Source organism: Phyllostomus hastatus, unplaced genomic scaffold, assembly GCF_019186645.2.
Source record: "Phyllostomus hastatus isolate PE091 unplaced genomic scaffold, TTU_PhHast_1.1 phas_scaffold_1066, whole genome shotgun sequence".
NCBI lineage: Eukaryota > Metazoa > Chordata > Mammalia > Chiroptera > Phyllostomidae > Phyllostomus > Phyllostomus hastatus.
Genome location: NW_025334004.1, coordinates 9,986,428 through 10,005,174, shown reverse-complemented (window position 1 = coordinate 10,005,174; position 18,747 = coordinate 9,986,428). Strand labels below are relative to the sequence as shown.

The 18,747-nt window shown below is 43.1% G+C and overlaps 1 protein-coding gene across 2 annotated transcripts in view; it reads left to right on the top strand.

Annotated features, from left to right (window-relative positions):
* The window catches only part of PIK3AP1 (phosphoinositide-3-kinase adaptor protein 1), a 150,080-nt gene that overhangs the window by 61,302 nt on the left and 70,031 nt on the right, over positions 1-18,747 (top strand). The gene's annotated exons all lie outside the window — the stretch shown is intronic.

The window sequence follows — 18,747 nt, the reverse complement described above, 5'->3', positions numbered from 1 at the left end:
AGATGACACTTTCCCTTGGGTTCTGTGCCAGGACAAAAGCCTTTCTAGAGTTTTCTACACCTTGGAAGGTACAGGACACAGGTTCCAGCCCAGTAAGAAGGCAGTGGGGGTGGGAGGCTGGGACCTAGTTTGGTGGGCGTGTGAGGAACAGGACTGCCTGCCTTCCTGCCTGGAAGCCCTTTCCATTTTACCATCATGGGGCCATAAGATTTTTGTTGAAAAAGGATTGCTTCTGGATATTTATAGAGAAACACCCCTCTATTTCCCATCAGCTAGCTTCCGTTTTTTTGCCCATTTTCTCCCTTTAAAGTGGGAAAATTCCGCCCCTCTCTGCCAGGGTTGATGACTTCAGTGGCCCCAGGAAGTGTGACATACACTCTGATTAACAGTAACGGAAGATGTGCTCTTGGATGGACACATGTCACAGCTTTTCTTCCTCTTTTTGTTTTCTGTTTTTGTCTCACTCTGGGCACGAGCAGGCTGTGTGTTTTCTTCTGTCCTCTTACCATTTAAGATCTTATAAACCTGATGCCAACAAAGAAACCTGGAGAACTCCGGAGTGCTGTAATTATGTTCAGTTTTCCCAGGTGTGACTTGGGTATTAATCTGGTTCATCCACCCATCTCATTTGATGAACTGAATCAAGAATTCACAAATTTTTAGTGACCTTAAGAAGCTAACATAGCTTTCTAGATGCTTTTATATTAGGAATACTTTGCTTTAAAACAATAAATACAAACAGGTCATGTAATGTAGTGGGATCCCAGCTCATTTTGAAATATGAATGACTAGTGTTAGCCTGAGGATCTCACCTGAAATGCTTGGGACCTGGATTAGTAATTTTTTCTGGATTTGCTTATTTTTACTTCAGAAGGACACAATGATAGAAAAAGCACACACTCCATACTTGCTTGATCGCACTTCATTGCTTCGAGGTAGCTGTGATCTGCCTAAATTTACAAAGACCTGAGACACCGCGTTGTTTCTGCGGACTAGCTTATGTCGCGGCAAAGGTCCATTAGGATCTTGTGGGCCGGCCGCCGTGACCCACCCACCAGTGCAGAGCTCCACGGGTGGATTGTCCCTGTGCTGGCACCTTATGCTGCGTGCTCTAACAGGTTTTCTTTACAACATTACACTGGTGTGGTTTTAAAAAATAGATGCTAAAAAGGATTTTTAAAATATTGTTTGGATACATCTAATGTTTAGATGTCGGGATAAATGGATGGCCTATAATATTTTACTTTTTGCTAACAACTCTGGCTCTGTATGCTGTGGGCCTTTAGTTTTGAGTGTTTCAGAAAGAATGAAGTGTTTTGCAGTGCTGTTTGTGTTCTGAGAGCAAATAGCCTTTCATCAGAAAGATTATTTTAGTGGGGGATTAAAATGAGCTGCTTAATGGAAAATCTCTGCAGTTCAAAACCAATGGATATGTGGGAACAAATGGAATTCTAGGAAAGAGGAGGAGGAGGAGGAAAGGTGGCTCACGCTTCAGTGCAACTTTCTTATCTGGGGTTAGGTTTGTGAGTTTGGGGGTTTAAGCTCTCTGTATGTGACAGGATGGCTTGGGTTTGCTTTTGGGGTGTCCATAGCCATCACCCTTGGTCAGCCCAGTTATGTGCTGTAGCTCTGACTTTTTATTCTAGACAAGCTTTCTTAACAAACTTAAGACTCAGCCCTGGCTGATGTGGTTCAGTGAATTGAGCACGGACCTGTCAACTGAAAGGTCCCAGGTTCGATTCCCAGTCAGGGCACATGCCTGGTTTGCAGGCCAGGTCCCTAGTTGGGGTCATGCAAGAGGCAGCCAACTGATGTTTCTCTCCCTCTCTTTCTCCCTCCCCTCCCCTCTCTTTGAAAATAATGAATGAATGAATGAATTTTAAAAAACAAACAAGACTCAGAGTCAGGCAGTGTAGCAAAAAGATCTCTGAGCATCGGTAGAGACACTCAGTGGCCTGTCTCTGCTGCAAAATAGATGCCCAATTTCGGGCAAGTCACTTAGCTTCTTTTGGTTTCAGTCTTCTCTGTCAGAGGTAGAATTAGGCTTGATCTAAGACACTTTACAGGGCTAATAGCCTACAACTCTCCCAGGCCTAAGAGTCTCAGATATTTTTGAAGCACCATCTTCTTGCCCTATTTCATACCTGCTTTGACTCCTAGGAAGTTTCAGGCTAATAGTGTTTAAAAACAGTAGTATCCCAATACTAGGTGTCTGGTAGAATTGTCCTTGGTTACGTTCTCTATAACTTGTGATGGTTTATTTGAGTATTCCTCTTATATACATGAAGTTTTCCTAAGGGACCTTAAAATAAAAGGGAAAAATAGAAATATCATGCATTTCACCTCTATAAGCTGCCCCAGACCTATGAGGAAAAAAAAATACACAAAATGTGTTTCTTTGACTTTCTGGATTTAAAATGGGGAAAAACTAATGGTAAGGACAGTAATCATGGAGTTACTGATTATAGGGCTGTTGAAAGCTACAGGGAGACAAATTTCAGGAAAGTGTAGGAACAGTGAGAGCACACAGAGATGGAATGGATGGCCCGTGGAGGTGGTGAGTTCCACGACCCAGGGGGTATGTGAGTGGAGACTAGTCTAAAGCAACTCACCTTTGGAACCATGGTTGGCGCATGGGACCTTCATAGCCTTTTGATTATAAAATTCCCTTATGTGAGGTTTCTCTTTTCACCAGGAGCACATTTCTGTTCTGACTTCAGTCTTCCTCCCTCACCACAGCTCCCTGAGCTTTCTAGCTCAAAACTGAAGACGGATTGGTTGTGCCCCTATTATGACCCCAGCAGAAAATAGCAGTGAACAAAAAGACCTCAATTTTTAACCCATGTAACCCTTGAAAATGGTAAAGTCCCCAGGGTATTTATGTATATATTTTTTCTTAACTTTGAGATAGTTTGTGAAAAAACATGACTACTTAATGAGATCTTCGCTGAGACCATTTAAAATGTAGGCTAAACTTGAGACCACTTAAAATTTAAAATAAAGCTTAAGGATCAAAAGCTTTAGAGAGTAGAACTGGTCATGGAGGTAATTATTCCAGACACTTAGGTTAAGTGTAGTTACAGGATGTCGGTTATACTTTCTCTTGCTGCTGTGTTACCTCCACAGGGGCTTCCCAACGCTGACTGTGTTCAGGAGGCCCTGGGGAATCTTCAGCTCTGCGTCTGTAGGTCTGGGTGGGGCCCAAGATTCTGCATTTCTAACAGGCAACCAGCTCATGCTGCTGCTGCTGCTTCTGCTGCTGCTGCTGCTGCTGCTGCTGGTCAGGGGTCCACATCGAGTGAGTGTCTACGCCACCCTCCCTTTGTCAGGTCAGTGGTCAAGTACCTCTGCTGTGCACCGACCATTTTCCTACTTTTCTGGAAATGGGGGCGTCATCACATCAGGGTGACTCCCGCACACCCGTCGGTTGAGGTGTGTAATTAGGCCAGTGTTGGTGCTTATGCTGACAGATTTCAGGGTAGAGCTCCTGGTTCTCTTCCTGTGCCGCTACTCGAGATTCCATGAGTTAGCTCTGGCAACTTTTAATCTCGTAGTTTTCCAGATGCAAGTCAGTGGTCCTGACGTTGGAGCGGGAGTACACGTTCATCATGACCCTTATGGCTTCTTCACTTAACAGACCCGTTGATCATAATTACTACTCCACTTAAAAAATGTTTTAGAGGTTTTATTTTCCACCCCCCTCTCCAAATTTATCAGCGACCTTAGAATCGGGCAGGTGTTTTAATTAGAGTCTTCGGTGTGTTGGAGCAGCCGTTTTGTTTCTCAGGGTTCTCATCTGTAAAATGATGGGCTGGGCCAGATGATTTGGAAGGTTGCCTCCAGCTGTAATATATCATTATAAGTTTGCTAAGGAGACGGCAAATTACCCAGAACCTTTTAATGATGCAGTTTCCTTCCAAGATGTCTGCAGGGATATATATTCAGTACGTGGAAGACTGTGCTATTGTTCTGAACTTTTCGGACTTACTTTAAAACAAGGAAGTGAGAAAAACCCAGTTACAGCACAGAAATTATTTCCTCTTTACCAGAGTGCTATTCTTTGCTGCAAACCTCATTTGAATGCAAAAATAGATTCTGTTTAGCCTGTGTGGGAAAGGACTGGGTGGGTGATATTGGGTTTTATTTCAAAAGTTCTCATCATTGTCCGTGTGTGTGTGTGTGTGTGTGTGTGTGTGCATCGCTGTGTTGTATGTGTGAGGGGGAAGGGAAGCACTACACCCAATTCTCCTACAGAATTGGGAGACGCTAGATCTCACCAGAGACACTAGGGATCTTGTTTGCTTCTTCACATGGATTGTTTTCTCTTCGCCTCCCTCATCCTTCCTTGTGGCCTTTGTGCTTTAGAAGTTCAGATGGTATCTCAAATCATAATGTATTTTCCTTATGTTCTTATGGGGAAAATTTAAAGGGATATGCCCTCATCTGACCTTCCTTTGTTAATATAAATGTTCTAACCTGAATGTTAAACTGGAGTTTAAGAGAAAAACAATTAAAATATTTAAAAATGCTTTCTGCTAACCCATGGATTCCAAAATCTTTCCTTAAATTTAAAAAGGAATATTTTGTTTCTGAAATAAAGTAATATTATGTTTTAAGAAAGTAATAATGTTTTAAGAAAGAAAAAATACCTTTAGGTTATTTCCGTTTTTTAATAAATAAATAATGTTGCAGTAAATCTTCATGCCGGTTTGTGCCTAAATCTTTGTGCATCTCTGTCGACTTCCTCCCAACCATACCTTTCCAGCCTCCCAGAGACAGGACCACCCCCCCACCCCGCCCCCGCCCCCTCCCCCCCCCTTGCCTCTGGGGATCTCTTCACCCTCCCTGAATAACCTGAATCCATGGCCCCTCCCACTAGAGTTCTTTCTTTTGCAGTTCATTTCATTTTTCTTTCCCTTTATGCCTATGTCAGTTACTCACATTTGCAGCACCTCTTGCAAAGATCCTCCGATGGAGAACAGCCCTGCAACCATCTGTCCCTTCACAGAGAGAGCTAATACTCAGATAAGTCTTTTTATGACAGTGACTATGAGTAATGCATTGGGCATTTCATATGCATTTACTTCCCCTACAGTCCTGAGTGGGTAGGTGGTTTTCCCAGCATTCCTCAGATGAGGAAACTGAGGTTCAGAGAGGTTAAATGACTTGCATAAGGACCAGGAACAGCTCACTTTGGAACCTAGGGCCCTCAGACTCCAGAATGCTCTCCACCTGACCTTGCTTTCCTCTGAGTCCTCCCCCAACTCACCTCTTCCTTGTACAGATAAGAAGGACGGAAAAACTTCAGGGAAGAGAAAGGATTAGGGACAATAAAGTTTCTTTACACCTCAGGTTCCCAAGTCAGTTTGGGCATTGGCATTGCCCTGCACTTTGTTTAAAGTGCAGGTTCCTGGGCCCCACCTCAGACCTACTGAACCAGATTTCGGGGCATTAGTCCCGAGAATATGAATTTCAAAAAGGCTCCACAGCTGGTTCTGCTGTGAAGCCCTATTCCAGGCTCTGCTCTATGCCTGCTGTGACGTCCTTGGTGTTCTGGTTGGACGAGCCGGCAGCAGCCCGGGCCCTATGGGCTGTTAGGATGCAGGTCACGGGGCACTGGTCCCATGGGTTCAGAGCTTGCCCATGGCACAACTCACTTCCACGTCACAGGCAGCAGCCTTTAGAGAGGGGAAGAGAGTCAGAACTTCACAGCAAAGGGGAAGTCACTGCACCCTCCTTGCTGTCCTTGGTGTGGTAGCCTCACTGATGGTAAGCCATTGACTTCTGGGGCTTCTGTGGGGCCTTGCAGAGAATAATGAAAGAATCTGACCATGGGCCCCTCGAAATGGACTATTTTTGCTCTGCTGTCCCCTTGCCTTGTGGCTGTGGGTTGTTAGGTCTGCTTTTTCTCTGCTGTGGGTGAGTCTGCAGTTGGCTCCCCTAAGCTCCTCCTTAAGTGCTTCCTGCTGAAGGATGCTTTCTTTACACAGCCTTCTCTTTTGAAGTGATCTTTGACGATGGGGAAGATGCTCAACTGAGATGGTAAAATCTATCTGACTGTCGCTAAAAAGCTATAGCCTGTCCAAGTCTGTCCAAGTGTCCCTTGGATTTCCCTCGCCAGGTACCCTGATTGCCTTGTAGAATGAGACGCCTCCATTCTCCTAGCTGTGCCTGGAACTGTTAAAGACAAATGCCCACAGTAGATTTTTGTGCCTATGGGACTTTTCCACTGAGGCCTGAGAGTCTCCTGGGGTTATCAATTTCCTATAAGGCTGTGAGCCCCAGATGGCATAGTGAAATTGGCCATCCTGCTGCTTCAGTCAGCTGCCCAGAGACAGCCTTCTCCTTCCAGTTTATTAGTCTTTCTGTGGCCCCTCAAGGAAAGTATTTGCAAGTCCCTTTGCCACCTGTGGTTGGTGAGATGCAGTGAAAAGGGAGTGATGAATGCTGAAGTTTCCACTGGTATGAGAATTCTCAAGTTTGCACGTGTCCTGATCTAAACTGTCTAACATGTGCCAGAATGGAAACATGAGCTATAGGAATTTAATCGGTTAGTTTCAGTATTTTCTGCATCTTGCTTTTCCTGGTACTGTTGCTCGAAGAGACTACTAGAACTTCGAAGGGACTGGACATCTGTTTTCCTATTTCAAAGCCCTTATATGGACATTATTTCATTTGGTCCATGCAATTTTTCTAAAAGGCAGAAGTTATCTCCAACTCAAAAATGAGAAAAACAAGGCTTAGCCAGGTTCAATGACTTGTCCAAGGTCACATAGCTGCTTTTAAGTTAGAGCTAGGATCAGGGTCAGGGCCTCCTGCCTTGCAGTCTGAAGCTTAGTTATTGCCTTGTGTAGGTACCCCAGACAGCCTTTAATCTGGTACATGTTTATTGGGCATTGACTATTCTCAAGGCCCTGTACTAGGGGCTGGGATAGATCAGGGAAAGACAGACATAGTCAGTGCTGTAATAATATCTACAGTCCAGACCACTGCTATCCAAAAAATGTGTAAGGTGAGTTACATAGGAAATTTAAAGTTTTCTGGTAGCTGCAGTAATAGAGAGAGAGAGAGAGAGAGAGAGAGAGAGAGAGAGAAACAGGTGTATTGATTTTAAAATATGGCTTACTTAACCCAATATATCCAAAAAATAAAATATCATTTCAATATCTAATCAATATATAATTATTAATGAGATATTTTACATCCTTTAAAAATACTTAGTCTTTGAAATCTGATGTGTATTTCATGTCAAATGTTCAATAGCCACGTGTGGCCAGTGGCTACCATGATAGACAGTGTAGATCAAGAAGGATGCTTACTTTTCAGAGGATTGGGGCCATATCAGTTAATATGTTAAATGGCATGTGTAAAAATATTCCTGTCCTGATTTCTTTGTTCATTCATTTATATGGTCAGTCAGTCATTCAGAAAGAACTGAATGAGCATCTGCCAGGTGCTGGTCCGTATGTAATCTCTCCTTATCTTTTTCTTTCCTTTTCTCACTAATCTCCTCTGTCCTTTGCTTCCTCTTTATACTTCCCCTTTCTTTGTCCCTTTTGATATTTTGTCAGCTGTTTAACTACCTTCCCAAGTTCCACAAATACAGTGGCAATTAAGACAAAATTAGCTTTGATTAACAACAGGGTCTCTTTCTGTCCTTGAAATGACCAGCTTATCATCTGAGGTAGTGGGACTGATCTCTTGGCAACCTATGTCAAGACAGAATCAAGTCAGGATGTCACCACACACATACAACTTTTTAAAACTATGTGTGTGTGACTTTTTTTCCTGAAAGGATACACAAGAAATTTTTGGTAGTGGTTGCTTTTGGATGAATGAAGAACATTTTGAACTTTTTGTTTTGGACATTTCTCCATTGTTCTAATTTTTCTACTGTGCTCATGCTTGACTTTCAGTTAGGAATTTTAACAGAGAAAGATGATGGAGTCTTGAGGGTTTTGTGGATCTAGAGGAAGGAGTGAGGCTCGCACCCAGCTAGTCCAAAAAGGCCAAGCTTCAGGTGAAGCTCCTCTGCGTAAACGCCTTAGCCTCTTTCTCCACTTCATCAGGCTGCTCTTCCGGGGGAGGGGAAGTGGCGTGATATCGGTGTGTGTGATTGCTGCATGGTCGTCACCGTCACCGACTGGTGTGGGCTAATGACTCCAAGGAAGGGACAGCTGCTTGTGTTTGAGTCCTGTTTTTACTCTTGTCCAGTCAAATCTGGATTGATGTCTCTTGCGTTACTACAGTCTTTACGATAAAAAGTGAGAGAATAGGGGTGTATATTTCACAGACTCTGACGCTGACTGGTTTTGCCACCTTGGGCAAGTCATGTGGCCGCCCTGGATCTGTTCTTCTCCTTTTTAAAATGCTGGGAAGAGCACAGGTGAACATCTTAAACCTTTACAGCCATGATATTTCATTTTAATTATGTGTGATGTTTACATATGTTACTTTGCTTTGTTGGGTCTCAATCTGATAGTTTTCAAAATCCCATCAAGATAGAGTGTGTTATATTTCAGCTAACAGATTATCTTTCACAGCATAATTTTTAAATTGGACCTTAAACGGCATAATAATAGCTTTCTGTTTGTGTACATGAGCCCAAATGCAGTCTTAGGGGAATATAACGCGATGCTGGTACTCGTGTGAGAATGACAGCGCGCACGTGTCTAACTTCTTCCCCATACTGTTTGTTAGGGTCTGCATGTAGATTTATGGGTTCACAGGAAGGTAACGGGGAAATGGGGGCAAATATGCATGACAGAATGGGTCTGTTAGTTTCCCTATATTACAGGATGTTTTGACAGCTTTTTAATTTGTTTCCAGTGCCATTCACATGACGAAGAGTGTGTCAGGTGGCCAAGGCAATAGGATGATTTGTGCTGTAAATGACTTTGTATCTGCTCATTGGAGAAATTATTGAAGCCACAAAAGACTTGTCATATGGACTTATGAGCAGAAAACTTCCTAATTTAGACAAAATTTGGTAACATGGAAACACAAACAGTGGTCAATTGGTTTTCTAAGACAGAGAAATGGACAAAATCAGTAATTGGAAAAATTGTCTTTTCTGTGGGGGAAAAACATTTGGAGACTATTTCATTTTCACCATGTTTATGTTTCTAAAGAAAATGCTGGTCCCTACTGACAGTGTTTATGTGTGGTCGGTGCTTAGTAAATGGCGGATGGGTGGATGACCCTATGCTACTCATTGGGTAGGTGCACCCCTGGATTCTTGTCTGTTTTCCTTACCTTTGAGCCCATTTTGAATGTCCCAGGTGGGGAAAGAGAAAGCTGTTTTCCCATGAGCGTCCTTCTTAGTGGCCTGTGCTGCAGGTGCCACTTGGATCATCAGCTATTTCCATGGCAGGTTTGTCTTGTGGCCACATAGTCAGGATGTGACTAAACAGAAACCCTTCAAGTTAATTCAGAGCAAGACCGGGTCCATGGAGAGCATCCTTCTTATTGTCTCTGTACTTAAAATGTACCGGACAGGACAGCTGGTCCCACGAAAGAATCAGGTGTGCCATCATGGAAGCTAGTTAACAGTTGGACTTGTTAGCTCCATGGGGGGTGTGCGGGTCTGTTAGGAGCCAAGGTTAGACTGGGTGTGTCCTGTTTGAGGGAGAGCATTGAATTGAAGAAATCCGTAAGGTTCAGAGGAGACCTCTAGAATTGGCTCAGTTGGTTCAGGAATTCCTCGGTACCTTTTTGTTCTTTGTTCTGGGTTTATGCCTTCTGCATATGTGCATCTTTCCTATGACTCTTGCAAGTTTAGATCCATACCACATTCTTGTGGAAAAGAATGCTCGTTGAATGTGCATGTTTTGTCTGCGAAGTTGCCAGTTTCACAAACAGACTGCTGGCTCTCTCTCTCTAACATCTGATAACACAGGAAATGGAGGGGAGGCTGATGATGAAATGAAAATGCTCTACTTCTAAAGTGGACTAAAATAAGTTTCCTTTTACATATACAGATAATGTTTGAGGCTGTGGCTATAGTTAAAGCTTGCAAATAGAATATTAGAGTTAGCTTTTGACTCATTTTTTTTTTGAGCATGTAAAATGTGGGAGACCATTTCTGTGGCAGGATGTGGCATTTAGCATTCCAAACGGAGTCAACCTGTTACTCATTCTGAAATAGATTCCCCCTTTCATTTTACAAAACTTCATAAATATCATTTCTCAAAGGCTTGCTTTGTTGCCAAAGGAGGTCTCTGACTGTGATTATAGATTTATGTGTTAAATGTTTTTCAGGAGAATGTAATGCCGAGATAATCATACGGTGATTTGGCAGCCTAAATGTTTATTTTTATTTTGTAGTCACTAAGAATTCAGAGTTCCATAGGTCACAGAAATCCTTCAACATCCCTCTTTCTGTGGTCTATGATGTTCACGTGATCAAAATTTGCCAGTGCTCTGGAAACAAAGTTAGGACCCAGAGGGGCTAGAGAATTTGCCCAATGTGACACAATTAGTGGCAGAGATGAGACTGTTAACTTATATTCATAGTCAACAAATATTTATTGAGCTTATGCTGTGGCTGCCACGGGGATGATACTCTGCAAGGTCGTGGGAAGACTGGATGAAAAAGCTACACCTAGTTCCTGCTCTCGCAGAGTTTGTGTGTCCTAGAGGGAGGGGCCCACAAACAGCAGTTGTCCCATTAATTACTCAATGCCAGGAGTGTGCAGTGCTTTGAAACAGAAGTTAGGGATCTTCCTTTGAATAATAATAGGGACTTGAGGTATCCTGAAGGCCCCTCCAACAGTTCCTTACAGCATCCATTGAGGAAAGAATGAGTTTCCTGGGCACCCATCTTGGGAAAGAGAAGAAAAGGCATGGCCTGTAGTTACGGTACGTGATAATCTAATGGTAACATGGAGCCCAAGTTAACCATGGCTTTCAGGAAGGGCAGCCATTTTCTCAGGGTCATAATTTGGACTGTCTAAAATTTTAGAGTAGTTCAGTTTTATTCAAGCATTCAATTCTAAAATGAACATTTTTCTTTTTTCTTTAAGTTTGTAGACAGCAGTGTTGTAGAGGTGTGTATATTAATATAGTCCCACAATTTGAAAGTTTCACTTTCTAGTTCATCTAAGTGTGTGGTGGTTAGAAAGATGGGCTAAAGATAAGTTAAAATTAATAACAATCAATAAAAATCCTGCTCAGGATCCAAAAAAATTATGAAACTGTTGTTGTGTGAGAACAGGATGAAGGGATGTATAGTGTAAGAGCAGCATTTGTAAGAAGGTCTGGTGGGTTTTGTTGAAGATGAGTTAGATGTGGTCAGCAGAGCAGAGTCACCTCCAAAAAAAGGAAATGCCACATCGAGGTTTTATGAACAGAAGTACTGGTGTCAGAGAAGAGGCTCCTCCTCTGCCCTGCACTGGTCAGCATACATGAAGTGTCCCCTCTTTCAATGGTGGGCACATACAGACTTCCTTCCTTCTTTCCTTCCTTCCTTCCTTCCTTCCTTCCTTCCTTCCTTCTATCCTTCCATCCATCCATCCATCCTTCCATCCATCCACTCATTCATTCATCTACTCATCCATTGAATCACTTTCTTTTATTTAGTGTCCCTTCAATAGAATGTAAACCTCAAGAGAGTGGTGATTTTTTTCACTGCTGTGTCCCCAGTGCCTAGGACAGAGCTTCACACATAGTTGACCTTTAGTAAATTATTGAATGACTAGAATGAATAGGGGGATTTTAAATTCTGTCAGATGATAGATGTTTGAAAAAAATAAACCTTGTTGTGGAGAAAAGAAGTTCCTCTGGAATCATGGAAACTGTCTTCTGAGTGTCAAAGATTCGTCACGTGGCAAAGCAGAGGGGCAGGGCTTTTCTGAGGACAAAGGACAGTGCACAAAAGTTGCAACAATGGCAACAACTCAGGTTTAGAATGCCCTCATAATCCAAAGACATACTGATCCTGGGAAACAATTCACTGGGGCTTTATTTTGAAAAGTAAAACTGAAAATTAAGAAAGTAAATTGATTTGACCATATTAGCAGTTTGATCATAATTTCAGCTGTATGTTATTTCTTTTTTTAAAAAAGAGATTTTATTTATTTATTTTTAGAGAGAGGGGAAGGGAGGGAGAAAGAGAGTGAAAGAAACATTGATCTGAGAGAGAAACATCCTCTCACATGCACTCTGATCAGGCACCAAAGCCGTAACCCAGGCATGTGCCCTGACTGGGAATCAAATGGGTGACCTTTCACTTTGTGGAAAAATATCCAACCAACTGAGCCACACTGGTCAGGGCCATATGCTATTTTAAGTAAACCACCCAGAGACTGAATCAACTATTGTTGGATTGTATGCAAAAAAGGTTGAGCCCATTTTTTAACACAATTTTATGCTTGCACAAGATAACATTCCTTAGTTCACATTTGACTTTTTAAAAATGGCTGTCAGGGCACATGCCTGGGTTGCTGGCCAGGCCCCCAGTTGGTGGCATGTGAGAGGCAACCGATCAGTGCTTCTCTTGCACATCAATATTTCTCTCCTTCTCTTTCTCATTCCCTTCCTCTCTCTCTAAAAATAAATAAAGCTTTAAAAATGGCTGTGTTGAAGTATATTTTACAACACATTTGACTTTTACAGTTTTCAAGGCCATCTCTCAATCATTATGTATTCCTATCATTGGCTTTTGATTTTTGGGCAGCGTCTCTGTGAACTGTCTCCCATTCAGCTGGTAACCTTTCCAGCAGACAGTGGCTTTACTTGTGAGTGACACAGATACTTTTATGTTATACAAAATTTAACTTCCTTATGTTACTATAACTATGGAGACCTGCAATAGGAATACTCAGAAAATGATGGGGCTGACAGAGTCAGAAGCTGCTAACATGGGTGCAGAGCCCCATACTTCATGCCGTGAAGCAGAGAACTGAGGGAGTGGCTATCCTGGCACATCCGTGACCCAGTGCATTTGGTAGGCCAGTCGGGAAGCTTTGTCACCAATGATGAAATCTTGAGTCAAAACCATCTCAGCAGGCTGGAACACTGACCCCAATCCAACATGTAATATTTAACAAGGCTAAGTGTTTGTGTGCAATTAAGACTCAAACCTCATCCCCTCCCAGCCCCCCGCTACAAAACAAAACAAAATGAACTGAACTGTACAATTGTGGCATAGCAAAGGCAAAGTCCTGGCTTCCATGGTTTATGGAAAAAGAGCTGGGAGTGTGAGGGGACCACATGCTCGAGATGAATCAGCAAAGTGGCATGACTGCTCTAAGATGAAGCCTTCAAATGCCCTTCTGAACAGTGGCCAGGCTGGAAGGAGTGACAGCCCTTTTTGGGTTATATACATGGATTCTAGTTACCCATCTGGAATAGCCGTTGGGAGAAGGTTGGGGGAGTGGAGAATTAGGTGGAGGGGTTGGGAGTGGGGAAGGATAAATCAGAGCTATCTCCTGTTGATGCCTGCTTAGAAAGGTGAGTGTTATTACTCTGGACTTGTTTGTTTGTAAGGAGAGAACCCCAGCTTGGTCAAAAGGGGGATTAACCAAAGTATGGGAAGGGCAGGGGTGCTGTTGGTCCTCAGAGATAATCTGGAACCAAGGATTTCAGCTTCACAAGGTTGCCTCTCCACCTCTCTCTTTTGTGTTTCTCTGCATGTGGGTGTCGTTCTCTGGTTAAGTCATCTCCAAGAAGGAGAATTACAACTCCTAGGAGCTTTTACCTCCTTCCAAGTCCAACTCCAGAGAGGAATTAATACTTGTTCTCTCTGGTCTAATTAGTTAAACTTGGGTAAGTTGCCTAACTCTAGGCTGATTGACTGTGGCCAGGGGGTGGGCGGACTATGAATGGCCCATGGTGATAGCCTGGGGTGCGAGGTTTCTAAAAACTGGGCATCTTCCTTTCAAACCACTTGGTAAGAATGACAGATCAAGAATTTTCCCTAAGTGGGGCTGCTGTTCTGTTCTTGTCAAACAGTGCAAAGGCAATTGCTACAGTGAGGGGTCTGGAAACATGTCTGTGTCCGAGGAAGAGAAAAATAGAAGAAATTGTAGAATCATAGAATTTTGGGTTACGGTGAAAGTGATGCCCAGCACTGTCAAGGGACTTGCCCAAGGACACCCAGCTGGCGCGAGACAAAAGCCCAGGACTCTGACTCTGAACTCAGTTTCACCTCCTATCCTTTTGCCTTCCTAAAGAAGGAAATACTGAGGAAAGCCATGATAATGACCTTCAAACATTTGAAGGACTCTTATGGAAATGAGAACAGTGTTTGATGATGCTCCAGAGAACAGATTAGGATTCATGGACAGTGGTAACTGACAAATATAATTCTAGTAGATTTAAGGAAGAAGTTAACGTAACATCTGGAATGGCTTAACAATGGAGAGGCTGCCTCAGGAGGTCGTGGCCAGAGACTGGGTCATTGGAAGTCTTCACGCTGAAGTTGGATAGACATTGCCAGTGATACTGAAGAAGGAATTTCTAAAGTCTTTTCCAACCCAGAGGCACTGCAGAATAAAAACCTGGACATTGTTGCCTTTTACTGGTTTCCTTCAGCTTCCACCAATTGTAGGATATTTACAGTGCTAAACGCTGTGCTTGCCATTTTATAATGATGGTTTTATTTCATCTTAACCTGTAAGATAAATACTGTTATTATCTCTGTTTTGCAGATGAGACACAGAATCAGTAAGTTACTTTCCCAATGGCTCATGGGAACTTCAGGTTTGCCCCAAGCCTTTAACCTTAACCACTGCCTTCACTGGTGTCTCAAAAGTTGTTTCCAGTCCCATTTGCATGACGTCTCTATCAGGTGTTTCCAAAGTGTGGCCCTCACAACGCTGCCATCAAAACCATGTGTTTTTGGTATTGATGAAGAACTAATATGTGAACCTTATATTTTTGTAAATATTCATGCTTCCCATGAATATATGAACCCCACATGCCTCCCCCCCCCCCCAATATTCATGTTCCTGGGCTCTCCCAGTTATTTAATGAACCAGACTGTCTGTGTGAAGTGGACTGGGCACATGTATTTTTCAACAATCTCCTGGGAGATTCTGCTGGGCACTAAAGTTTTAGAAGGGGTCTAATGCTTTCATGGGAAGGTTAGAGGGAAGATCAGATCCTAAAAAGCCTCTTATTTATCTAAGCAGCTCATACTGCTCTGAAGGCCACAGGGAGACACTGAAGGGCTGAGAGTCAGGGTCGACATCATCAGAACTGATTTTCAGTAAGTTCAGTCCCATGGCTCTTGGGCAGGGCTGGAGATTGGAGGTTGGGGAGAGGCTATTGCATTTTTCAGGGGAGAGGTGAGGTGGGCCTGAACTTAACAGAGGCAGTGAAAGTGGAGAGAAAGAGACACTTTGGAGAGATGAAATGCAAGCAGAGCCAGCAGGACATGGTGCTAGATTGTAGGGTGGAGAAAGAAGATGTAGCCTAGTGGGTGAGTTCAGACCATAAGAGTGAGAGGTGCCTCCCGTGGGACTGGCATGCATGTAGAATTCAGAAAACAAGAAGGCACTTTCAACAGGGTGGTCAGTTGGAAACTTCATGGAGGAGACAGCACTGGAGTAGGGGGTTGGATTTAAGAGGCATTGGGGAGAATGGGAGGGAATGACGTCCTGGGATGAGGGGGCTCCATAGACTGGGCAGGGGGCTAAGGAAGCACAGAATGTGTTTGAACTGGGGCCAAGAAGTGGTTTGGGAGGGACAGTGAGGAAAAACATTATAAAGAGCAACTCGAGTTAGTGGAATAAGGACCTTTATTGGGATAAAGAGCTTTCCCCCAATCTCCCAATGAATCCTAGACTTGGCAGAATGATCACTTTGTAAGTTACATAAGTATCTAAACACTATGTTGTATACCTGAAATGAATATAATATTGTATGTCAAGTGTAACTGAAAAATTAAAAAAATTTAAGCGTGCTTTGGCCCTCTTTTCTCAGAGGGCTTTTTGTTGGCTGGTACAGTGATATAACTAAAAACATTTCTGGGGAGGTGGTTTCCGCCCAGCCACAGGCTGACCCTAGGTTCTGAGGCAGCCTTTTCCCCGATGTCAGTTGGACGTAGAGAGGAATCCATATATAGACCCTGCTGAAATGAGAAATGGAGCTCATCTTGCACACAGATTTTCTGATCAGATGTCATAGTAAGTTTCCATGGGCTAGTGTATTTTGTGGAGATAGCATCAATTGCGAAGTTCCTCTGACATATCCTTGCCCTTTGATTCTTATCACCAACCCCCCTTACTATCAGTAGTTATTTACCCTCAAGATCTTAGGCAGTGTATTTGCACAAGGTTTCCTCTGCTTTGTGGTGTGGGTGGGGAACGATGGTTGGCTGGAATGACAAAACTCTGACGTTCAGTGTTGCCTATGGAATAAACAGTGGAAAAGCCAAGGGGTGTTCGGGTGGCGTGGGGTTGTTTGTTCCTGTATCTGCAATAGCCTGTTGGCACGTAAATATACAGAGTGGTGGTCAGGGCATTCAGCAGTTCTGGCCAAGCAGCCATGCCACGCTGGGGGGTGGAAGGGGAATAGCCTGAAAGCTATGGGTGCTTTTCTGAATACTGTGAAATTCCGTTATGCTCCTAAGAAGCTGGGGAGAAGCCCTGTCTTTTTTGTCTTCATTCTTGACCCTACCACCCAAGTCCCTCTTCTTTAGATTCTAGAATCCATGGTTTCTCCTCTCTCTAGAGTTCTAGGGAACTCACTTGCTGGACATCCAGAGGTAACAGGCATTTATCTAATCATTTTCTGAATTTGTCATTGGTTCCCCCTGGAGTGTTAAATGCTGTAGGGAGAGGGCCGTGCACTATCATTCTGCAGGGTTGTCCGTTGAGCCTAGGAACAGTGTGCGCACACAGAGATGTTAGTAAATGCTACCTGCTTGGTTGGCTGTTTGACTGAAGTCTTGGAGCACAGATATTATTGCTACTTTTCTACTGAAGCAGCTTTATAACAGAGTGGTTAAATTACTCTCTCGGCAGGATCGCAGCCATTATCTGTCACAATTGTGCACTGACTGCCTACATCCTGAATTATTGAGAAAAAAATGCTCTCAGAACACTCATGATCTAAATAAGGAATCAAATGCAATTTCGTATTTGCTTCAGGTGATCCTGCTGCCCTCCTGTTAATATATATTTATTAAACACCCACTCAGTGAATTCAGCGAGGACTCAGTGCTGTATGAGATGCTGCAGAGGCATTTCAGATTCTGTAGAAATATGCACTCAGGAATCCTCGTGAGCTAAGATGGTCTGTTGATGGCCCATATTAACATCTGGGACTTACCGCCCCCTGGGGAGGTGGGAGCATGTTTCAGCCTTACCATTTTCCCCAGGGCCTACCCTGTGCTTTCAGAACTAGCTCCCTAGTTTCCTACTGCTGCATGGGATTGGCAGTGAGCACGGAAAAGGAAGTTCAGAGGGCCCTGGGGATGAAGGAAATCAGCTGGCCAAGGCAGGAAATCTAAGATTTGGAGTCGGGTAGGCCAAGGTTCTAGTCTGGCTTTGGTAACCAGTTCTGGGCTTGGGGGCAAGGCTCTCCAAGACCCCATTTCATTATCTGTAAAGTGAGGTGGAGATGCCCACCTTCTGGGGCTGTCGGGAAGTGAAACTGACTCCAGCCTCCCCCAGGCTCATCTCTGCTCTCTGTCAGCATCTGCCTGCCGGCTTTCTTCTCCACTTTCTCGTGGCTACTGGCTTGGTTTTAAGCCCTGATCATTTCTTGTCACAGAAACTGTGTCTTTTATGTTATGGTAATCTTTTCTTTTTTAAGTTTTAAAAATCTCTTAAAATTATAAAACAAGCAATACATGCTCGTTATACATTTTTTTTCTAACTATCAGAAGTCACTAGAGGAAAGAGTAAAAATATTTGTTCGTTTCCCCAAATCTTTATTCTGTTTGGTAATGGCTAACTACCATGAACAATTTGGTGTGCGTCTCACTAGACCATTTTCATGAATTTATAAAAACATGCACACAGGCATTTTTCACTGTAAACAGAGTCATTCTGTACATATTGCCCTGCAACTTCATTTTTTCAATTAATTTTTTTCTGTGAATTTATAATATATGCGCATATGGGAATTTTTAAATAGATTATTGTATACCTTTTATTATGTACCTTGCTTTTTACCTTAGCTCATCAACACCTGCTTTCTCATTGGTCTTCTCATCTCGCACCTCTCCAGCCCTTCCTCCACCAAACTGCCAGATTAGTTTTCCAAAAACCCAGTTGGGGAACCATTGACCATAGGATAGGTCAAAGCTCTCTACCATCTGGGCCCTGCTGACTTCTGCAGTTTTCTTGGAATACTTCTTTTTATAAATTAAAATATATATATATTTAGCAGCAGAAGCTTTTCGTATTCTGCACAAAACCTGTGTATACCCCCCATGTATCAAACAGGTAAACATGGAGCTCTTGGGGCTTCAGTGTATATACGTGGGGCCTCTAGACCTCAGCCGGCTCAGGCACCCTCCCCTGTCACCCAAGCCCAATTCTTTATCTTGTAGCATTTTTCTGTCTTAGGGAATATTGGTCCTTCTTGAGATCAGCCTCAAAAAGTCAAAGATATAACAAACCTTCTCAATCACTCATTATTCATTATGGGCCTGCAACCTGGTACTTAAAAAAGAAAAGCCTCTGGAAACTTTTTGTCAACCTTCTTTCCTGGAGGAAAATGAATTTCAGAAGTTTTTCTTCACATACGTGAATGACTCTAAGAGGTCCTCTCTCAGACGTGGAGATTTGGAGA